Raw genomic sequence first — 25,273 nt, 5'->3', positions numbered from 1 at the left:
GGGAAAAAAAGCTGGTTAATTATCTGTATGAAGTTGAATTTCCAAGAAGAAACAAAGCCCAACAGATGTTTTTGTGAATGCTTTTTAAACTTACTGTCAGCACCTTCATTGGGAAACATCCAAATTCAATGAGTAAATGAGTTTGGAATTAAAGTGAGTGTACTCATAAATTTGAGAATATTTTAATAATTTCATTAAAATAGTCAAATCATAAAGTTTCAGCTCAGAACATTAAATCCTGTGAACCTGTAAAAGTCTTTAGAAATGAATAAACCTGTGAAGGCAAACATTTATGGTTATAAATTGTAATTATATAGTGAAAGGTGTAAACTACTGAAAAAACTTATCAGAGCTGAACTGCTGCCAGTGGCTGAAACTATCCCAGTAAAATATGCCAGTGTGAGGAGTTTTTTTGTAGACTGGGCTTATCTGTGGTTCAGCTTTAACCCAAGGAAGTCTTTCTCTGAAAATAGCACTGTTTTAGGCATATTTATTATGCAAACTGTAGATATGTTGTTTTCAACCTCGTGCAAGCTTTCTTTCTTGTTTCATAAGCCATTGCATCTCTTTCATTAAACTTGGTGTTTGTTACAAGAGTAATTGTAGGCCCTGGCTAGGTTTCTCTTCCACAGTTTTCCATCAAGCCCATTGAAAACCTGAAAAAAATTCAAAAAGTCCTTAGAAGTTAATAAAACAGAGAGTGTTTTTCTAGATTCACTTTAAACAATATTCAAATCCATAAATTTAACAATAAACTCCTAAAATAATATTTAAACAGCAATTTTAAGATGGTAAGAAAAAATATTTTATTCACTATACTTGGAAATTCACATTAATTTTGTTCAAAGATAAGTTTTGTGAAAGCATTTCTGTAAATTAGCCTGTGCTGGAGGATGTGCTGCTGTGTGTGTGTGTCCATAATAGCAGAAGTCAGTTGTGGTTTTTTTATTAATAATGTAGCTGGTGTATAATTTTTCCACCAAGTGTCAGCATCTCACAGCACGAGAAAACAATGTATTCAAAAAGGACGTGACAGAGGGAAGAATATTAAAGAGTCCTGCTGGAGAAAGACTTCCAAGGGAAAATGTGATTTTTGTGACAGTAATAGCCCATCAATCATTGTTAAATCAGGTATATATTTAATACTAAAGTTCTTAAATTGAATAGCACTTCACATAACAACATTTAGTTTTACAAATAATGTACCGTTCATCCCCATTACCAAAATCCCATGCAATAAAACTCTCAGACAGTTGAACTTCACCAAAATGAAGGTAGATTGAACGTATGAAGCGAAAAGGTCTGAAGACAATTATTTTGTTACTGAGTACATAAAACCCACTAAAACTGGCACAGATCTTTACAGGGGAAGGTAGAACACTGTGAGATTATCTGCGCCCTCGATTTTCCCCGTAAGCATCTGCAGAGCTCTGTCTTTATCCTCCCTCCACTTGCTTTAATACCTTCAATTGTAATAATGCACATGTTAAAAAACCCACAACAAACAAAATGTACCCACCCTCTGCCCAAATGAAAACCTCAGCACAACAGCAGTTAAGCTTTCAGTGGACAGTGACAAGTGCCAGGCAGGCTGACTGACCATATTTGCCTTGTTATGCTGCTTCCCATCTGCCTGTGTCCATCTGCTGCCTTGCCCATTATTCAGGGTCCTTGTAACAATCACCATCTTCTGCTGCTTGGCGTGAAAAGGCCTCAGGTTCACCGTGACATTAATAAACATTATTGCAGCTAAAACACTTTTATTATACTGTGGGGTCAGGTTGGTTGTTTTTTTTTTTTCCATTTAGCTACATCAGATTCTCATGCTGTGTAGCTGCAGTTCATGACAATCTTTGCAGAGTCTGTACTACCTATTTTTTATGACAATTCCTACCTCCTGCTGGTTTGGCACAAACTAAGGGCCCCAGTACAATCTGATTTGCAGTCAGACGGGGGACAATATGTGTCTTTACAATGACCAAACGTGTTTAGTTCATGACTATTAATTAGCTCCTGCTTTTCCCATCAAATGGGAAAGAAATTACTTAAATCACTGTTTTCAAGTCTCATGCATGTCTTCAAAACCCGTCAATATGTGTAAGAAGTGTTGCACTTCTAAAATTAGCATTGCTTTGTTGAAACTAAACTCCAAAAGTTAAAGGTTCCCTTTCAGCATCAGGCCTCTTGCTGATCCTGAAGGCTGAACAAGCTGAGCAGTCTCTCCTGCCTCACGAAATCTTGTGTTTTGCTCTGCTTGTGCTGAATGCTGGGAGTGGCACTGAAAATCATCCCATTTATTCAGTGGAAAGCATCTTTTGAGTGGGGAGGAAAAAGTGCTTTCAATGGGTGTTCCACTTGCAAAGAACAGCTTGCTGAATGTCATCTTGCACTTACAATCACTGAAGCTGCCTATTCAAAGCAGAATGTGTCTGCAATCCTTAACTCCAAATCTGGGCCGATGCAATCAGTCCCTTTCCCTTAACCTAACGGGCAGATCTACATCGACTTTAATGTCAGCTTAATCAGACTCTAAGCTCTTCAGGGAGAGGAATTGAATTTCCTGTGATATGTGGAATCTAGCTTGCTGTCAGAGATTTAATTCAGGGTGATAGAAGATAACACCACCACCCCCCAGAATTAATTTTATTAAGTAGAGAAGAGAGTATTTTAATTATGACTTCTGTCATAAGGCTGCAGTTTAAGTGGAATATTTAGGTTAAAATAAAATAAAATATCTCAAGCATAAACTTGCATTTATGGATGCTCCACAGGTCTGTCACTCAGCACTGCATATAAATCAAGTCTGTTTCTTCAATAATATGTTGTTATTTATTAATGTCACATTCTCTGTTATTTCCCTTGCAAAGGAATTGTAGTGGTTTAGGTTTGCCAATTTGAGCAAACCTCCTGAAATTTCCCTCCTCACCAAATGTCAATTAATGCAAAACCAGCACAGCAATGTATTTAAAAGGAAATTATTTTTGTGTTGTCAATTTCTTTGTCTCTGCATCCATGTCTTGAATATTACATCACAAAGTAAATAAATAATTCTGCTTTATCCAGTAATTTTGAGAATAGTGATACAGTGCACCATCATTACATAGCTGTATTGGGAAAAAAAAAATTCTCACTTTAGGGTTAGATCTTGCAAATTCCTAATGTGGGATGAAGTACATACTTTTTTTTTACAAGGACTACTTTTAAAGAACAATGACATTAGTTGCAAAGATTTTTACTGTATGAAGTGTCAGAGTGGGTGAATTTGCCTTTTGAACAGTGACCTGTTTTACCAGGAGCCTTTAACACATGGTGGTGTACTGCTCAAGGGAAGTGCTGTGCTATAAGGTCTGTAAAAGTGTCATTGTCTTCAGAAAATATCTAATATAGATGTGCTGCCACCTGTCTTTTTTCCAAAGAAACTGTCACAGCGGTTCCATTTGAAGGCTGGGAGTTAAGTTCCCAGCTGTTGTGACCCAGTTCAGTGTCTAGCTTCTGCTTACATTGATAATTAACTTTTCACTTGTCATAAAAGGCTTCAGACTGAAACACTGTGAACACTGTGAAAAGAGGTAAAAATAGTGGATGTTACATTTCTCTGGGGCAAACAGGCTTTGATTTATCATAGGATCACAGAATCATGGAATTGTTTGGGTTGGAAAGGATTTAGAGATGATCTTTTTATTCTGGCCTTTTTTTTTTTTTTATTTAAGAAAATATGTAATTTGCTTTTTGCTCTTGAAAAATTAGTTTCATTGAGAAAAAACCCCAGCTATTTTCCTTAATTTTTCCTACTGTTAATCAAAGGGAAAAAGGCTGTAATAATGAAATAAATGCAAGTGATTTGGGAAAGGAAAATGTAATAATCATGACACCTCATACAAAGTTAATGCATAACTATTAGCACCTGATGAGCCCATTAGCTATATTGATGCAGAAGATCAGTTTTATCTGTTGTGAAACTGTTTTCTCCCCTCCAGATTAATGAAATTGCTAAATTTGATCTCTGTGCAGAATAAGATGAAAAGATAACGTAGAATTGTGTAAATATTGCCAGTGCTCTCTAAATGCATTCAAATAAGTTAAAAACCCCCGACACATTAATTTTTCCATATTTCTCTACCGTGAAGACAAAGAAATTATTGGTTGAAGCTTCTCATCAAGTGTTTGGGAAAAGTATCCCAAGGAGCCAAGAAGCCCGAAGTGAAACTACTCACTTTTGAAGTAGCACTTTTATTAGATGGAGACCTTTCAGGATCCTAAAAAAGTGAAGAGGGCTCTTCAAGCCTTGTCATAGCCCTGGCACAGAGTTCAATTAACAAGCCCAGCCACTGACCACACCTCTCTCTTCATTACTGCAAAGGATCATGCATGTACAGCGAGTTTCTCAGCAGTGACAGGATAAAATCAAAATTTTCATTCAGCCACTGTCAGGAGCTTAATTCTTCTAGGAATTATGCTTCAGGCAGAGGACTTAACATTCCCAGACAAACGAATACTATCTACAAGACAGAATCTTCTGGAGCTCTCTAGCTCTTTCAGGAATGAAGCAGCCATAAGGATTTTAATTTTTGGAGGATAGAAAAAAGGCACAAGGTCTGGAATGTAGATCTACAAGATTTCTGCCCATCTTTACTCATAAAAGACACTCGGGCACATGCTTACAGCATCTCCAGTGGGATTCAGTCATGTGTTTTAAGTTGAATATCAGTGGTGTTTTGAAGGTCAATAAGCACATATACTCAGTGATCACACAGTGACTAGTTCTAGCTTCAGTTTTGAGATGTTACCAACTAGGTAGAAAAATGCTTTTTCAATTGTTAAAAAAAAAAACAAAAAACTAACATTTACAGCTTTATTGTCCCAAGATAAAAACATGTTAAATTGAATGCTTTGGAGTAGGAGGTTGGGGATCAGTCAGCAAAATTTATTTTCAGCCCAGGCAGTACTCAGCCAATAATGAGAGGCAGACAAGCACCTAAGTGTAATTATCTCAATTATGGTTTCAATGTACAGATTGGTATAGAATAAATGTTCAATGAAAGCTACATCCCACACTGAAACCTGGGAAGCAGTCATTAAAGAGGGGAACAAAAGACTTTTACTCACCAAAGGAAGGTTTTCTCTACTAGCTAGTTATATATAGGCCTTGGCCAAAGCACTGCTGCAAACAATATATACATATTGAACGAGGGGAAACAATCCTGGTTTCCATTAAGAAGAATGGGCTGATTATCTGCTGTATATGCATGGATTAACATGAGTTTTGGAGCACGAGAATAGGTTCATGTGGATGTCCTTGAAGGACTGAAGGGAAGGAGAGCTACTATTCCAACAAAGGATAAGAAGGGGACAAGCAGAGATCTAAACATAACTGAAGATGCACTGAGAAGGTGCTTCCCCATAGGAATCTAAAAACAGCTTAGTGATGGGAAAGACTTTAGGTGGAGGTTACTGAACAGGTGCAATACGAGTGAGACAGGAGGGAAAGACCCAAGCCACAAATGTAAAACAGAAATAGTGTTTGCAATTATAAGGATGGAAGATTTGTCTTACATAAACTTGCCTAAGATACACTAGAAAGGTTTTCTTTCACTTCTGCATGTATCTCTTTTTTTGGTAATGATTTGGAGCTGTGCTGCCCCGGGACATGGATGCTCATATTTGCATTCTACTGTAACTGAGGTTGGATGGGATTTAATTTAACTGTAACTGCACGCCATTGGTAACCTAAAAAAATTGTACTGGGTTACCTCAACAAATCCCTGCCTACCTATTCCTATACCCAGAGGGTGACAGAACAGATGACATTTCAGTAGCACCAGTCAGATGGAGAGTTGCACCACAGACATCAGGAGAAAGTCATGGTTAAATGTGAGGCTTGCAGGGAAAATGTCAGCGTCATTATTGGTTTCCACTGCATTAAAGGCTGAAAGAATCTTTTAGGAAACAGAACAAAGCCACATGCTCTACAAGCTGCTCTGCAACTTTGGAGCAAAAACTATATAGGAGATGAGGCATAAATATTTAATGAACCAGTAAAACTACAATATGATCTTCCAATGCAGCAAGCTCTTTCCAAAAGCCTTGCAATGCATTGCCCTTAAAGTCCCAAGGGGTTTTCTCCTTTTTGAACAGTGGAATGACATGAATTTCAAAAGCAGGAGATATGTAAAAGGAAGAGAGAAGATGTTTCATTCAGAACCAAAATGGCAAAATCAATGTATTTAGCTGACGTTTAGACTTCCTATTTATCTGTAATACGAGAGTCCATAATCTGGAATTGTTTCCATCCTCTTATTCTGCCTTTCTTTCTGTACCTTTCTGAAAGTGAAGGCCTTAGTGTAGATCTCTGATGCTCAGAAATGCAAAGAAAAGGGTTTTTGTTTAACATTTCTGTGTTCTGCAATAATTTATAAAAACAAACAAATATATTGTTTATTAAATTTAAATTATTATTACAGCATTTCTTGCAAGATGCTGCCAAGATTGTATTTGCCAATTATAACAGCAGAGTTGAAAAACACACTAAGGGCCATTGTGCAGAAGACAAACTAGACAAATTAAGGAATAAGTGGATGGAAAGATAGATGAAATTGCTTTAAGTACTCAGTTTACTTGTGACAGTGGCTGCAGAAAATGTAGCTCTTCCTGAAAGGAAAAATCAGACCTAACTGTCTATCAAGTTTTGAAAAAGTTGGCCAAAAATCTGAAAACTGCAGTTAATCTCACCCAAATTTCACAAACCGAAGTCCCACACAAACCTTATCTGGGGGAAAACTAAAATCATGAAACAACCCACGTTCATCTGTTTTATTTGTTTTATTAAACTGCTTCTTCATTCCTCACTAGTTCCCTTCATCCTAGTGATATCAGTCCCCAGATCTTGAAATCTGTAATATTCTGTACAGAAATGAGCTTACAAACAAAATCATCTGTGGATCAGATGACCCTCTCACTATAAGGAGATTGTCCCTGAGGGACATAGTCTGTGGGGATGAGAAAGCATCATGTGTTACATAATCCCTAAGTGTTAGTTGATGCCTCCAGCCATGAGTAAGGCACTGTGGCAGACTCTATATAAAATGTACCAAGAAACTTGAACAGCTCAGTGTGGGTAGGGAATGTTAAACACTCTTGATAAATATAGAAAAATTAACCAAGACAATTCCTAGATCTATCTTGTACCTTCTAAAGGTACATCACCTGAAACCAGATTCTAAGGCCGAAATGCCTACACAGTGTTCTAGCATATGAACAAAGCAGATCATTAATTCAACAAGGTTTCAAAAAATTTGTTTCCACACTTGATTTTGAGTGCCATGCAATAGGGACAGGGCCAAGATGCATTTCACCAAGAAGCATATTTGTCTTGGTATGTGGCTTGTACATCTATAAAGATGGAGGAGTAATAGGCTTGGGCCTGCCATCAACAGGGAATAACTCACTCTATTCTTTACACTTTATGAACTGGAAGATACAGTGTAGGGCACTCCTGCCTACTTATTTTGTGAGAAACTCTAGTCTGTAGTGGAGAGTGTTAATTGAGAAATGTGGTGCAATTTCTTTTTTAAATTCCAGTATTTTTGTTAGAAAAGTGGGAGGAAAGGTAAAGAAATAAATTAAAGATGAGATCTTCTGTCACAGGTTTTCATTTTTAAAAAAATTACCCCACAGAAATTGTATACCCTTTACTTCTGGCATACAATACCTGGTTTTAGTCTTCAAAGCAGATCAACAGGAAAACAAATTGGTTTTTTTTTTTCTGCTAGGTGGATATGCATAATCCACATTTTTCTTTCTAAAGTTAACGTATGACTATTGCTGCATCTGGTGGCATCCAACTGTGTCAGGTTACAAAACCTCTAGCCAAAGAAATCTAGCCAAAGCAATCTAGCAAAACAAATCTCCTGACAAGATCTGGGAACAAATTGGGACTCTGAGATTTTCACTTCAGGAAGCTTTTCCAATATGTTGTTTTGAGGCATGTGAGAGTCACTTGGCAACTTTGGAATTCCTCTTAGATGCGTGGTAACAAGTTCAGCTTTCGCCACTCTTGGGTGAAGCACAGGAGCGCATCTTAGCAAACAGTGGTGTGCTGGAATTACAAAAAGCTACCTCACTAATCAACCTAAGTTCCATGTAAGGTATGCATGTAATGAGCACAGAACAGGCAGAGTGAGGAATGCTTGCCTTGTCTGAATTATCTGCACTTCAGTGCTGTTGCCTGTAATACAGTGGGACTGCTGCACGAGCAAGCGGGGATGAAGAAAAGTTACACGTTGGCCAAATTTCTTCTTCCTGTGGAAATTCACCTATGTTTTAAAACATTCCTTTCACTTTAATGGAGGCTTCTGCCAGAAACAGATCCTTCTGCAATGTTGAAAGAGAGAATACAATTCCACCACAGGTCCCACCTTTCTGTGCTCTGCAACTGGCAGATGGCAGCACACTCTCCCATCTCGTCACTAGGGTTTCCTTTAATTGAACATCTCCAGCAATGCAATTTCTTGGTCTTATGTAGACCCACAGCATTTTCCTCCTGGTGCAGAACAAGCTGGAGCAATATATTTGTTTTTAACACCAAAGTCATGGGACATTGCCATGACACGCTGGCATCCTGGCTATTCCTGTCTGGCCCAGGAAAAAGAGAATGAGAAGTCAAGCTGCTCTTGCTGGGCAGAGGGATGGGTGTGCATTTTCTGAGGCTCTTGGTCCAGCTTAGACACAGAAGATGGGTCATTGTGAAGCCAAATGTGTCCCATCTGAAATATATCCACAGCAATTTGGCCTGTTAGTTTATTTGTGTCCATTTTCTACACCAAGGACCTTACTTGCTTGTGATACTCTGAAATGCTGAATGGGAAGGGTGGGGAGAAAATACTGACTGTAATGGACAGTAGGTGAAGGAAGGACCCTGTAAATAACTACACCAGAGCATGAAACATTCTGCCCCTCTTGCCCCAAAGAAAAGCAAAATCCCTTCCAAATGCAAAGAATTTAAGTGTTAAAGGGAGCACTATCCAGGCCTGTCAGCTATCCTTTCCTTGGATACAGGAGTGACACTCGCCGGAGGATGTTTCATTCTTTCTCTAATGTTTATTCGTTAACCAAGCGTACTCATTAATTACATGTGTCTTGCTGGGATTTGCAGTCACTCAAAGATGAACAGTATGAGAACAGAATAGGAATAACTGTGTCATAAGCAACTCTTGCCAAAGTACATTTAAAATTACTGGGTCTAAGCAATTATTTCTTTTCCAATGAGAATCATTAAACAAGAGATTGAATTTTAGAAACAGGCATAGCAGACTGTCAATGGTCTCAAAGCATAAGCAGCAATTTGAGCAGTTATTCTCTAAGGTGAAAAAAAATGTATGGGGAAAAAGTCTTAAAAAATGTTCAGCTGAGAATTTTGCAAACAAGTTAAGTCTACAGGTGAAAAAGTGATTATTAGCAATTAAAATACATTTAAATTTTAAGATACATTAAAATCGTGGCACTTTGCAATATGGAATGGTGGTGTTCTGTCAAAGGTTAGACTTGATCCTGGAGGTCTTCTCCAACCTTAATCCTATGATTCTAAAGTGTACCTAGGGAAAATGAACCAAGTGAATGGATGGAAAAATATAATGCTTTCACCTGGAAGAAGTTAAGATCTAAAGATATCATAGAAAGGCAAGAAATGGATGATAAAAGCAAAGGAACAAAACCAAGTGAAAGGCAACTGCACTTATTTTCTGTGGACTCCATTCATTATCAAGCCAAAAAGGTAAACCCTATGCATTTAAATAGTATTTAACAACTGCAGAAAAATGGAAATAGAAAGCTTGGGGAAGAGTGAGCAGTCAGTGGCACTTAACAAAAGCTGAATGAACAAATGTCTGAATAAAATGGAGTCTCTAGTCAGCTTCTAATTCCTTTGTTAGCTCTTTTAGCTCACAGCTTTAATTTGACACCCTCAAAGTGATATAATGTACAATAAATACTAGTAAATATGCTTAGAATTTCAGAATATGCTGAAATGAAACAATTACCGTCACTTCTATTTTGTTCTATTTTCTATTACCCATCTCCAAATATTCTAGTGAGAGATGTAAATATTTTTGAAATACAATACAAATCTTTACAAATAGGAGGGGTAGCTCATTTTGATGGATGTCTTCTTGGGACACTGACAGCTACCTGACATAGTAGTTCTTAATGGCCATATGACTTTTTGTTTCCTTGCTGCCTGTGTAAACAACCCTTTGCTAAGAGCAAAACACAAATCCAATCCTCCATACACCCAATATTTATCATCTCTGAGGAAATTTCACAGTTCAGAAAGCAGTATCTTTGTTCATACAAGATTTTGAAGTTTTGAAAATAAGCAATAAAAGAAGCGCTTTAGTCTAGCAACAGAGATATAAAATTGCCTTTTATATTTACTTACTGAGAGAAGGAGCACCATAAAATTTGATGACTTTTTCCCAAACCAAGCTAGTAACTATAAAATGAATAAACCTAATTTTCACTAGTTTGTCTACAGAACTACAATACAGGGGGTGATTCTGTCTGGGTTTCATCTTCAATTTTGCACTGAGTTAACTAAAGCCATGACAACGATATGTAGTGATGATGAGATACAAGCTGTGTCTCTCAGAAGGAATAGAAACTATCAGTGTTGATATCTAACACTATTAGTGTTGAAATCCTAAATTTGTGAGTATGAAAAATCTTCTAATGGAAAAAATTCTGACAAAATCTAGAAGTGTCTTGAATTATTGCAGCTAGAACACAACCTGAAATCAGATCCAGAGATCTTGGCTGTCATTTTCTAGTGCATTAATTAGTATGTTAATCTTTCCTTCTGAACTCTTAATGAGGCCCAGCTTCCTCTGCCCACACAAAGGGAGAATCTTTAATATGACTTAATAGTTAACAGAAGTGTGAGTCAGTACATTCATTATCCTTAATGTCAGTCCTTTTCCCAGAGCAGGAAACTAAGAAAGCCATAGCAAAAAGGTGGAACTTCTGGAGAGAAGAGCCTGGAGACATGCTGGCCTTTCCCCCAACAGCTGATTTAGGAATGAATTATGAAGACAATAACATTTTGCTACAATAATCTTTAGCAACTGTTTTGTGTCAGAGTTACACCTTAGGGAGACTGTAGGTTTTCTCCTAGGCATCTGTGCTCCATTAGCAGATGTAACTCCAAAAGGTTCATGTAATTCCTGTAAAAAGTTGGAAAGGAAATTCTGAGCAGAAAGAAAGAGAAACACAAGTGGAAATTCACGAGTCCCTGTGGTCTGTCAAGGCAGTAAATTTATTTCATATAATCCTAACCCTTTCAAGATAAAAAGTGATGGTCAATATTCTTCTGCTACAGCAGAATAACAATTTTAAATGTCTGCAGTGGCAAATTGCATAAAAAGCATTAGTTTACATTGCTGCTAAGTCCTGCTGCTTTATTAAGCCTCTGAGATCTCCTACCACTCTCTGCACTGCCCTAAATAAACACCTCTGTGCCACCTAGTGCCTTTCCTGGACGTGGTTTTCCATCTGACACCCGCTGAACCCTTTTTCCACTGGTTTAAGCAGTTCTGTGGTATTTGGTGGCACATGATCACAAACGAGACACCAGTTCTGCAAAAGATTTAAATGCTACTATGCTCTTGCTCTCCTGAAAAGTGCACCTGAACATAATGCTGGTGTTGGTACTGTCCTTCCTGAATAAAATAAACTGGCAGGTATTATTAAACTCTCAGGTTTAATCATATATATACTAATACTATGCAGGTATTATTAAGCTCTCTGCCTCCTTAATTCTCCATCTTGCATTGATGCTCATGCATTTAATTACATTAGACCTGCAGAATAGTTTAAATACATGTTAGATGATGATTTTTTTGCAGCTATTGTATATGTTTGTCCAAAGCTAGGCAATCATTTATTAGCTTTGAACAATTTCAACTAATCGAATATTTATGCAACTCTACACTTTGTCCTTTATCTTTGCATTGAATTTGTCTACTTAACTTACAGTATTAATTTATATTGCCTACAATTAGATGGCTTACATTTATGATGTTGTCAGGTTGGCTGTCAAAGATTTTTAGTTTTGATCTATGTGAGGCTCAGAAATGTTATTGCTATTGCATTTGAATTGTAAAGTATAGTGTTAAAATTTAAATTGTGAAATGGCTTGAAACCAAGTATAAATTAGGGAGAAATTACTGAATTTTTTCAGCATCTTAGTAATTTTACAGAATTGTTTTACATAGATTTGATTTACATACAGAATTCAGCTAACAGTTCAACCCTGAGAGCAATACTCACAGCCATTTCTGAATTGGAAGAGAAAATAAAAATTCAGGATCCAGTCACTACAGATAACATTTTTTTGTATATATATTTTTTCATGTCTAAAGGTAATAACCTATAACCTAACACTTCATATTGCATTTGATTCATAGCTATTTTATTTCAGACATGCAATTATCTGGCCAGGAATTTATGCAATATTTTAGCACAGAATTTGAAGGGAAAAAAAAGGCATTTTTAGAATGAAAAACATCAAAATGCTATTAAATGCTGGTACAGTACAATTTTTTTAACAGACTTTTAACTTTCATTATTTTACTTTTGTTATTTGTGAAGTTTTGGCTCACTTTTGAGCTCATTTTATGTAGTGAAAACTAGAGTTTTGATGTTGCGAGTCACTTGCTGAATGCTGAAGGCATTGTATTTTTATTACAATATGTAAATATAGAAGGGATTTTGAAATAGTTGCTCTCATCCATATTTTCAGTGGTTTCTGTGCTGAAATGCAGGTGACAGGATAGAAAGCAGAGTCTGAAGAAATGCTGACAGAAACAAGGAAAACATTTTTAAAATTGGAATAATTATATAAGGCTGAAAAGTTATTACATTTTTGCTGTAGAATTTATGAGGCTTTCTCCATCTTTTCTGTCATTGTTTTATGACCACTAGTCAAGGAAATACAAACTCTCTTGATAGTTGTTTACCACATTACAAAAACATCAATGCTCCTTGAATACATCATACTTACAAAACAAGCCCACCACAGACAGAAAACACATTAAGTCAAGATTTCTGAAGTTAAGAAATGCAAACATAGGGGCCATCACTGTCCAACCACATAATTGAGTGACATTTTCCAGTGGTGCCCCTGCCTCATTCAACACACAGCTGGGCAGTGCTCTGCAGATATACAGCAATTCAGTATTTTGGTGATGGTTTTCCCCACAATGTTCAGGTAATGCATTATTCTGCCTTATTTATCACATTTACACTAAACTACAGAAACAGTGTTCTAAAGACAGAACTCTTTATTTTCTCATGATCCTTTATGCTGCTTGTGAGCACAGCACTAGGATGTTTCACAGCTCACTTGATACTTGAAGAGGAGAATACAGTCAGAAACTAAAGAGACATGTTTCTATTCATTTATGTACCAAGCCTGAATAGTCTACAGCTTGTTTTCAAAGTATCTAATGCTGCAATGTCACATTTTGAATGCAAAAAAGCCAAGGTCTCTTTGGCTTAGCTTGTGCTTGTGGTACAGAGTGACTGAATTCAACGTAGCCCATAGCATTTAACGGTCTCACTTAGCAAAGCTACACTTCAGTGAACAAACACAGTGTGATTACATAAACTATCATGCTATGTAACTAGCACACTGTGTGCCCACAAGAAAAGCAGTCAAGATTGGTACAATCTTCCTCCAAAATTGCAAGAATGACAGTGACAGCTACAAGAGCCTTTCATGGCCACGGGTATTAGCTTCCTGCAAAAACTCTGAGGTCGCTACTGCTTTTCCTGTCACTCAGCCCACAGAGTAAGGTGCAGTGCCTTCATTGTGCTGTACTTCAGGGCAGATATGATTGGAAATTATCCTCATAGAGCTTTTTTGTTTTCTGGCTTTATGTGTTAACATTGTTAAGAAAGCTCCACATTTTAATTTTTCCAGTCTATGCAAAAATGATCTTACTCAAGCCCTCTGAAAAAAAAACTGTTACAAAATCAAGGAATGGAAATTTCTAGCCTGAATGCCTTGCTTTCCTAAAAGTGAGAAATAATTACAGTAAACATTGTCAACAAACCTAAAAGGACAAGTTGCAGGCCTTCTCTATTTGCATTTTGGAAACTTCCACTGCCATTCTATTATTAGCTTGTATGTGTGCTGCTGCAGCACAAAGGAGGATGGACTTAGAATTGTCCTTCTCATTTTTCTCACATAAACTTAGTAAGTTTCAAGATACAAACATACTATTTGTTTTTATACATGGTTTTACTGCATTAAGATTTAAGCAGCTTTCTTGTATAGAAGTTGAATTTAAATAAACAGTTCTTCTGCAAGACATTTAGTTAGATATTTTATTATTTACTATTTATTTTACCTCATAGCAGCTTACTCTGGGAATTGGTGTTTATATGGATCTCATATTGTGGCAAAAGGAGCAGTTGACAAGGTGCAATCAATCTACAACACAAAATTTGAAACATTTTTGGGTCTTTAAATGTAACACAATACAAAATCAAACAAACACAATTACACTTCATTAGGCAAGAGGAGAGACCTTTTTGTTCACCCGATGAATTTTTACTTGTGTCAAAATTCAGAGGAGTCTAACACAAGCAGCTCAAATTATGCTGCCTAAAAGTAGTACATTCACATTTTGTAACAAGTACTGCACTATTTCATGTTTACCATCTGCAGCTGGCAGCCTCTAAGTTTAGGAGAAAGACCTGTCTACACTGGAAGAATGGGTGTGAATATGCAAATTGGGACTCGTAGATTGAATCTAATCAAACAGCCAGGCCTGGTACAGTCTATCATTTTGAATCAACCAACATCTTCTTCCACTAATCTTTTTATGCCACTAGCACAGCATATAAATATAATTTAAATCAGTAACTGAAGAATGTTGAAACTGCTTCACTGGTGTATTGTATCTGCTTCTCATATTTTTAAGTTTTAGCTTTTATATCTGACTAGAAAAGAATATGGTTTCCAATAAATAGATCAAAAAAGCTAGTAAAAAAGAAAAGAAGAAAAAATTTTGATTTCCATACGTGTTGTTCAACTTCCAACTGAGTGTAGAAAAAATTCTTTCACTTTTAAAGCACAAATCTCTGAAATTCTCTTTCTTTTAGCTGAAGAAAATTATTCTTTCCTTATAATTTTGCTGATCCATGGCTTGGTCAGCATTCATTTTGCTCATAAAGGATTGTTTAGAGGATTTAATGATAACCTTTTTAGGGGGAGAGAAAGTACATTTCTTTATATTACAGAGGGTGTTTACAGCTGTGCTCCTGAACTTCAGAACATTTGAATTGCTTACAGGGAACTTGAAGTACTTACTGTGAAACTGGCTTTTAAAACTCAGCAGTTTTTCCCTACTTCAGTTTTCCTTTGATCTGCTGAACACCCAACCTGCATTATTTTTAAATGTTCGTCAACAAACTTCCAAATTCCAGTCCAATTAATTTCTTGCCTAACTTTGACAGAGCTTCTCATTTAACTACATCTGTCTCACTGTGAATGAAAGACTAATTTTCGAGACTAAGACTGAAAAGAAGTAGCGTAACCATCTTTTTTTTTTACCTACTGCATGCAATTCAGCCTCAAGCATTAGTCCTAGCATGTAAAACAAGTTAAAACCTCTGGAAGGTTTTATATATCTTTCTAGAAGCTTGACTACAATGGATAAAGTTTTAATGAAATGACAATATTTCTCCATAGTTTCAATTAAACCAATCTTGAATTAACAAATATTGTAATGGTGAACCCAACTGAATAAATCAAGCTAGAAATGAAATCTATTCTTATTCAAATTTCTGAAAGTGATGTAGGTTGCAAAAGGTCCAGCTTACCAGCTGTTATTAAATCACTCAGAAGATGATGCCTGTGTACTGAGAAGTAGGAATCTGGATGAACAGTATAAGACTGAAACATTAACCAGAGATGTTGGCACAACAAGAAGACCTGGATTTGTACATTTTATTTAAGAGTAGTGAATTAGCATATTCTGGAAAGTTACAGACCCATATACAAACTTCTCTTCATTCTTCCATCAGTACCATAAATGTGAAGTATACATTTTCACTAGACTGAAACAACCTGATTGTTCAGCAGCCTTGTGCATGGCATGCAATGCTTTAAAACTTCTTGCTCTGGGACCGGATAGGAACATTTCAAAGTACAGGCTGGCCATGAAGCAGTGCAACCTCCTTCAATCTCTGTTTGCCAACAGCTTTATGAGCCAGGTGTTTCTCATCTCACTGCATCATGTTGGAAACTAAATGTCACTTCAGATCAAAGTTAGGCAAGGAAGAGGGATTGTCAGAAAACATAAACACAGCACAAGTCATGTTAGATAACTGCATTACAGAAAGGATGAGAATTTTAGGTTATCTATGGTGAATAAGTATGCAAATTTAATCTCACCAGTGGGTAGTACTTATCCAAGTTGTTCTTTTTCATTAGACAATTACCAGCTCTTACAACTGGCTGAAGTCTTTAAGAGCCATTCCAGACCACGTGTGAGCATGCAAACCTACACTGATTACATGCTATCCCACAGCATCTGCAGCTGCTTTTTAGTTGTTAGAATATTCCAAGTCCAAGTATTCTAACAAGAACAAACGTTGCCAGTCTAACACCTAATCATTAAATTGATTTCAAATGGTTACAATAGTGGGTTTCCCTTTATTGAGTTCTTTCCCTGCATTCGTTTTCCCTGTTCCTTTCCCCTGCATTCTGACTTCTGAATCAACTGCAAAGGAAACAATGAGACTGTGAGGTTTCAGTCAGGTGACACAAACCACTGATGACTTTTAGGAAAAAACCCATTAGTATCTGAAAGGGTTTTAGAGGTCTTAGAGGACTGAGACTTTGAAACTTTAACAAGATTTATAAATATTCTCTATTTCCTCTTGAACACAGCACCATCACAAGCCCTACCCTACTGCTGTTGTCACTGGACCATTTTTCTGGTAGAGGAATTCTATTTGGTGAGAAGAAACATTTTTGCTCATAGTAAATGTTACATTTTGAAACATCAGTTTATAGCTGTCAGGAAAATAATAAGATTAGAGGGAGTTGAAGATCTGCAGATGTTTCTGGTAATATTATACAGATCCAGGGACTGTACTGTGTAATATTTACTTTAAAAAAACATACCACAGCCCTCAAGATATGCTTATCCTCAAAAGGACAGTACGTCACTCAAAAGGCATGTAGTACAAGAATTAAAATCCAGAAATGAATGTGAGATCTATCAGTACTTCTACTTGCTAAAGAGAAGTTTAAATCTGAACCCCTTGACAATGAAGATTTCATTTTCCATGGTAGTGGTGCCAGTGTTTTTTCCAGATCTTATAATCGATAAAAATTCTGCTTAGATTCATGCATATGTGTGCAAATAGTGGAGGGTTGTGAGAACACCATTATAGAAATTAAGACCAATATGGGTCACTCATCACATAATATTATAATAATATTATCATAAGATAATATTAACCAGATCAAAAAAAAAATTAGTTGCTATGCTTTGAAACACAGGAGAAAAAACGGCTGTTTCCTTGTAAAAGATCAGATTGTGATTTTTCTCCCTCATCAGTCCTAAGTCCCACAGGCCTGAATTCTACAAGCTTGGGGATAGTCAGAAAAATCCTCAGTGAAAGCTCCTACACAGAGGCCCAAATGCATAAGAAGTCTATAACACATATAAACAGTAGAAATATATATATACATGCATATATATACATTTATACACACAAGCATATGAAAGCAAATAGTACCAGTTATCTCCAGAATCACACATCACCTCCACCGTGCCATGTTGCCATTGCACATCAACATTTATTAACACAGAATGACAAAGAAAGTTTTTTAGTGAGATTTCTGAAGCTCTGGCAGGAACAGAATTCACTTCCTCCAGTGCAGAAGGCTCTTCCAACACACAGCAAAATAATGGAATGTACAGAGGAAGGGGTATTACCTTGGAACAAGAAATGCAGCTCCACTGGAGCCCATGAAGTTGTCGGATGCATGGTCGACCTTGAAATGTGGTATTAGTGAAGAAGTCAGGCTGATGGAGTTGGCAGCTGGAGCTGGTGTAATGTTTCCTGTGCTGGGTGCTTCATCCTGCAAAAAATCATTTGTTCTAGTGGATCCTAGATTTGGAATTGAATGCAATGTTATCAGGGAATGAAATTGCATTGCCAGTCAGGGATTTTTCCATTAGTTTGTTCTTCTGCAGGATTATTTTGGCTTTCATTGTGCATCCTGTGAGTGACTGGGCAAGTGAGAGATGGAAGAAAGTTGGATTAGGAAAAGGAATAACCACTGAGTGAGGGGAAGACTACTGGCCTTCCAGTAGCTGACTATGTGGAAGAGATTGTCCTACCAGCCAAAGCAAGTTGGATTTGTTTTGGCTGAGACATAAAATCATGTTGCTATCCACCTATCCCCAGTAAAGAACATAGGTCTTTATCAAGCAGGTTATAGAGGGAGCTTAAGGAATTGTAACTTGGCTTTACACAGAACATGTGAGTAAAGGACTTGTCCAGAAACTGCTGCTTGCAGCTGGCACAGAATGACTGATTCCTGCTCTCTGGCCTGCTGTAGTGGGAAGTTAGAGAGAGGGATTTAGTGAGAGCCCATGTGGCTGTGGGGACCTGCTCTCTGGCAGAGTTGTCCCACTGCATAAATTTAGATGCTTGATGAAAGCACAACTCTACACCATTTGCTTCTGTTGTCTCTGCAAAGCTGAAACATGGATGAACCATGTGCACCAAACATATCTGGTGCTTCAGGCTTTTTAACATGTGAGTCTGCTTGCTTAGGCTGCTGTGAACTCATTCAGGAGTCTAGCACCAGGCTTCTAGGGAGTACCCAAAAGAGAGATTTAATTTTCAAAAAATTTGGATTTATAGTTGTCATACCTCTTTTTATTGGACATACTATCTGCTCCAGGGACTGTATATGTATAGTGCACACAGTGTAATCTCTTCATTTTTCCTGAGAAGTCACCCCCTTGGCTTCATAAGCCAGTATTTCTACCTGGTGGCACAGCTCCTGGCCATCTCCTGATGGGTATTGTGTTATTGAAAGCACCTCTTCCTCCTCAGTTTAAGAGGCTGAGGTGAGTCAGGTAACAGAATATCCCTCGAAGGCTGTGGCTTTATTGTTGTTTTCTCTAAGTAATCAAATAATAAAAAAAATTGTTCCTCCAATTTCCTCTCCTTAGCAGTGTGGCTGAGTGACCACTTGCATCTCTGACAGCAAAATCTTGTCAGGTAACTTGTAAAATTACCTGTACAGGTAATTTTAGTTAAAGTACCTGTAATTACATTGTACAGCAATGGCGTAAGAAAAATTGCCCACGACAGCCACTAAGTCAAGACAGAATTTTCCAAATCTTTTTCATTACTAGCCTCTGGATATTCTGATATTGCAGGATGTAGCAATAGAATTAAACTGAGCAGAATGCCAAAATACCTGCTAATTAACTTTATTTAACTTCCTCTAATATCAGTCTATGAACAGGATATGATTTCAAATTATTAGGCATGTAAGATCTTTAAAACTTCCTTGATTGTTTTATTTTCTAACTGCATTAGCTGAATGATTTTTGAACCCTTTAGATTTGTACATTGTTAGGGCTGATGCTAGTGGAGAGGTGCTCTGTGGCTTCCCTTCTGAATGTCATTAACATGACATTCTTAGCTCAGTTTAAAAGGAGGTATGCTGAGCTTTAGAGAGCAGCTGCATGAAATAATTCTACATAGTAGAAGTGTAAATCAAGAGACTGAGCATATTTCTTTCAATTCAGGGAATGCAGGAGGGTCTATGTACAAGTACCTAAATGTACTAAATTAGGAAAGGAGTACAGCAATACTCCTTCTCTGCTACTTACTGAACCATCTGCCTATTTATGATACTGCTGATTCTGCCAAGAGCTGTTCCTTAATTTCACAGAAATCTAGGAGAATCTTTGTGGTTTTTATAGACCATTGCATAGGTTGGACTTCTATCTTTGCTGAGGGAATTGTGCAATCTATAACAGCTGTACTGTGACTATACAGCTGCAGTCATTTCCCTTTCCAGAGAGAGAAACTGCTGAAATGCAGTCTCCCTTTGACAGGACACCATATAAACTTGTCTAAATCACTCATTCATGCCTCTGAGGATAGTGACCACTAAAACCAGAGTAACATTCGCCAGGTGCTTCTGGTTCTATCCCCTTTCCTCTGGGTTTCTGATGTTTCACTGTCCCTTGTAGTTTCATTGTAGGTGCATTGGTTAAGCTGCACCACTAAAGTGTTGAAACTGAACAATATCCATTATATTTGAGTTCTTCATTATATCACTGCCAAAAGAATGCTTCCTGCCCTTGCACTCATGTATCATGCACGATGGCAATGAAAGGATGTGTGCAATTGCTGAGCACACTACAGGAGGGAACTGGATGTAGTAACCAGCCCTTAAGTTGTCTCTCTTGTTTTATTTCCTTACTAGGTGTGACTAGTAGACATAGAGAATTAAAACAGCCTTCCCATAAGGCTATAAAACCCCCATTAGCCACCTCAACAGGAGAATGATGTTTCACTAGAAGCTAGTTAGAATGAAGCATCCTCAGTGGCTGCTCTAACACATTTTGAGTGGTGAAGCTCTCAGCAGAAAACACAAGAGTAGATTTGTGCACAGCTGCAAATCTGTGCAAGGTTAACACAGTTGATATTTCTGTTAGCAGCAGAGCACAAAGCAAGAACAGTGTGTGCTACTCCTAACAGTAACACAACAAGAAGACAAAACAACTTCAGTGTTAAACTTTGCTGTTTTGGAAACCAGAGAAAAGAGTCATAACCTTGTAAAAGGCCTTGTAATTTTCTTCGGCAACATTTTCGCACTGACTGAATTGCTGCAGGCTTATCTCTGAAAGCTTAAGGACAGCCAGAAAAAAATCTGGAACAGAGATAATGTACAGGTGGATAAATGCATGAGAACATTATGATGCATTAAAACACCAGTAAAAAAATGCATACATATATATATGTATATATACACACACACACACATATATATATATATATGGAAAGTGCATGTTGGGCATGCTGTAACATCTGACATCCTGCATTTATTGTGGCACATTGCCTTCTACTTACAACTTGTATTGTGCTATACATGTTACCATTAAGATAGAATGAAAAAAAAGGCAAGAGTTGCTCTTGTTCTCTTTGTCTGGCTCAGCACCATCCTCTTTCTCTACATCACTTCCCTGTAACAGTAATAGCCCATCTGGGCATACTAGCAGAAGGAAGTTCTGGATCTGCCCTGAGACTGATCAATGATTCATGAACATGCTCCAGTTCCTTCCTGGCCTGAGCATGCCTTTATTGCTGCCATAAAGCAAAACCCATCAGACTTTAGAGCTAGTGTATGTTTGTGCATATTCACGCATAAACAGTTGTGACAATTTGGCACACGGTTAGCATATGAATCAAAAATAGTTGTGATTCCATCAGTTTTGATGTAAAAAGCACACTTTGATGCTTGTTCTTTTTGACTCTATAACACTCCTGTAAAACAGTCTCTTTAAAGAATAGAAGGGGGGGAGATTGTTGCTTAGAAAATCCTAGAATATTAGAAAGCTCTCTACTGACTGACACCAATATCAATCCTTCTCATATTCATGGGATATCGTATTTCTCAGGCAGAAAAATTAGTGCACTTGTACTGCACATGGGGTTTATTTAGAGGCAGTGAAGGGAGTGTGGCAGCAGTGGAGCAGTAATGGGAAGTTCATGTTGTACCAATCCTTTTATTCTCAGTTATTGAAGGAGACATACCAAGACAGACTGCTTATATCACCCTGTGAATGAGGATAATTTTGCAGCTGGCAGGAAGAAATTGCCCTTTTATTAAGAGCAGGCTGTACGTTCTCTGATGAAAGAGTTCTGCATATGAAACCCCAGAATGTGGGTCATGTCAGGGTTGTTATCTATGGCTGCAGAGTACCCAGGATACTCAGTGGATGAACCTTCAATATAGATAGAGGAGATGTGTTTTCATTAGATAAGTCCTATATGGGAGTAAAATAGATCTATGAAGCAGGTGCTGCAAATGAACTGACTCATGAACATTCTAGGAAAATCACTGGGAAATTATTTTGTATTGGAAGATAAATTAATCATCACAATTTATCTTTATCTCTGGTATATGCTCGTGACTACTCTGCAAAATAAACCTGCACGCATTTGTCCTATCAGATGCTGAGTGTTTAACCCCACCTCTTTAATGTTTTCCCTCTCATGTGATACAGGGCTTGATCCATCTTCTGTGACAGCCATGGAGCTGGATAAGGCTCATTTGCAAACAGCCTTGTATAGGCTATTTTAAACAACTTAAAAACGGTCTTCATCACAGCAGAGATTAAATGATTTTTGCTAGGCATCAAGTACATGAATAAAATTATGTATTATCTTCATTATGAGCTATTTATTTATATATTTATATAATTACATATTTATAATATATTTCAAATTTTGAGCTATCTTCAGGATACTTTTGAAAGAGCGTCGCCTCCAAAGAAACTCTCAGTGTTTTATGTTGTAGGACAAGCAGTAGGTTCACACTGAACAGAGAACATGCTGTTCTGTGATGATGTACTCTGAAGATGGATGTTGAGCTTTGTGCTGAGAGAACGTGTGAATTCACTTGACTTCTTTCAAACAAAGCTCAGTGTGTGGAAAAAGCTTGGCGACTTTGCTTGGAAACAGTTGGAAACAGGCTAAATTTCAATAGCAACCTTTACTTGACACCGCACCATGGTGCCAACATGCTAAACAAATAGAAACACAGTGTAGCCAAAGACACATAAGAAAAGTAAACTAAATAGTTTGGCACCATAAACGATAGCATTTGCTGTGTACCTGACAAACAAGAGGGGAAAAAGCCCTGCTGCTGTCAGCAGTCACGCAGGGCCCTGCCACGCTCAGTACCTGCTGTGCTGCACCAGGCACTTCCCCTGTACCATAATAGGGCATGAGATATTATAATAAAAGGACTACATCAAAAGTAAAATGCTTCTTTCTTCCTTTTTTTTTTTTTTTATTAACTCTTGGGTGAAAGTATGTTATTGTTTCTGCGAGAAAGATAACAAAAATTGGCTTTGCTTCCATTTACAAAAAAAAATTGACACAGTGAAAAGAATGAATGACATAAAAAGTCAGTGTTTTAACTTATAACAAATAATCCTTAAAATCAGAGCATTCATAAATAACTGTTTAGAACATTAAATTAAGACTTACAATATTATGTTAAAACTATTGCCCTGATTTGAAAGCATGGGAAACTAAAACATGGGAAACTGGTTTTTTTTATCAAGCAAGCATGAGCAATCCCTCTGATTTCACCCAAAAAAAGGAGGAATTTGGTGTAAATAGCTCAGGAAAAATGAAGATCCCAGATTATACATTGATATGTTGGTGGTTCTCAAATTTATAATAATAACACTAATTGATGCTTGCTTTAACTGTAAGAATACAGCTAGCATCAAGTATTATTCTTAGAGAGAAATTATTCTTCCTAAAGAAAAGACAGTAAACATTTGTACATGTACACAAAAGACATTCATGGACTGCTAGTTTGTGTGAAAATTATTATTTCTGTTGGAACATTTTTTTAAAAATCATTTCAGTATGAAGAATGGCTTCCATTATCCCAGGTTTTTTAACATTTCTTTTAAATGTCCCCCATCATATATTATTAATTTCCTTATAATAGCACTGAAACTAAAGAAAAAAGATTTCTTTCACTGCAATTCCCTTCAAGACCTCAGAGGAAATGTTTTTATTTTAGGCACTTTGAATGAGTGTGTAGTCTTCTAATGTGCTTGGGAGTTTGATAAACCCTCTGACTGCTTCCAAAATGTTCACTTCAATGAATAAAGGTTTTAAACACCAAAGATTAAAGCTCTGTGGGGACAAAGCAGGTTGCTGCAGGTATTTTGAGTTATAAGCAAGACTAAATTAAAAGCTGTAAACCATATGAGACTACTCCAATCTTGAATTAGAATCCTGCTGTTCCTTATAGAACAAACCTCTACAAAAGCCAATTTCTTTCCATAAACCTCTGTAGAAAACAGCATTATCCCTGCATTTCACCTTTCACAGTGCTGCAATTAACCAGTTGCATGTTAATTGGTTACATAGCGTAAAGATTTTTTTCAAAATACTCTTTTTATACAAAAACTTCCACTGTTGAAGAGGAAAGTCAGCCAATGCTACCAGAGAAACAGCCACTATGTGTACTCTGTTAAAGAGTATGTGGTAGGACCCCTTTTTCTTGCTGATTTGATCTGCAGTAGGCAGAACCCACCAAGAGAAAAAATGAAAATTTTATCAGGGATATGATTTAGGAATTGCTTTTCAGCCATGTTTTCATGATGACAAATACACAGAGAAAGGAGAAAGGATCCAATAGCAGGTAAATTCTGTATCATCACCATCTAGTCTTCCTTTATATTTGCTGCTTGGTAGAAAGCAAGCACTCAAGATTCCATCTGTGTTTGAAAGTGATAGCAAAATGTTCACCACTAAAATATAGCAGGAATACATTTCCAGAGAGAAATGCTTTGTCTGTGAGCATTGACAGTAGTTGTCTTGACTCACATAATGCATATGTATACTTAAAGAATGTTTGCAGAATGTCACATAGATAAAAATATGAGTCAAGTTTCAAACTGAGATAGACAAAACAGTAGAAGGAAGTACAGCCTTCTGTCTCTATGCTTTTTGAAGATGCAGGATACTTTGTTAGACTGTATGTTAAATACAGAAGTCATCTATCTATCTATCTATCTATCTATCTATCTATCTATCTATCTATCTATCTGTCTGTCTATCTATCTATCAGACCTACAACTGTTCAAATAGCCTATTGATCTGTAGTTAACACTTGAGCCAGCTCTGGCTTCAAGAGAAAATAAAGCAGGCCTGTGGCCCTGGGAGTTCTGAGATGAAAAACAGAATTGACTCCAAAGTTAGCAAGCTGTAGAAAACCACATCTGCCACAGAGTTCCTTCATCATGTTGTAAAAACAAGATACATCTGATATTAACAGGTGAAGAACACACTGATATCATATTAGTTTGGGGACTTTTCCTGACATGCTGGGTGTTCAGATTATTTGATTCTCACAGATTGCTCCTGTGTAGTAAATGAGGATTTTAAAACCCCATATATCATTGTATGCTTCATC

General features: G+C 37.1%; 1 long non-coding RNA gene across 1 annotated transcript; it reads right to left on the bottom strand.

Annotated features, from left to right (window-relative positions):
* Window positions 1-166: 166 nt before the first annotated feature.
* LOC107214288 lies at window positions 167-18,096 on the bottom strand. The gene is made up of 3 exons (XR_001524916.2): window positions 18,009-18,096; window positions 14,403-14,485; window positions 167-656 (listed from the first exon to the last, which is right to left on the bottom strand). It is a non-coding gene; the product is annotated as an uncharacterized LOC107214288 (long non-coding RNA).
* Between the last annotated feature and the right edge of the window lie 7,177 nt (window positions 18,097-25,273).

The sequence above is a fragment of the Parus major genome, chromosome 2 (genome assembly GCF_001522545.3).
Source record: "Parus major isolate Abel chromosome 2, Parus_major1.1, whole genome shotgun sequence".
Taxonomy (NCBI): Eukaryota; Metazoa; Chordata; class Aves; order Passeriformes; family Paridae; genus Parus; species Parus major.
The sequence above is the reverse complement of the archived record's forward strand: the minus strand, read 5'-3'. Positions and strand labels throughout refer to the sequence as shown.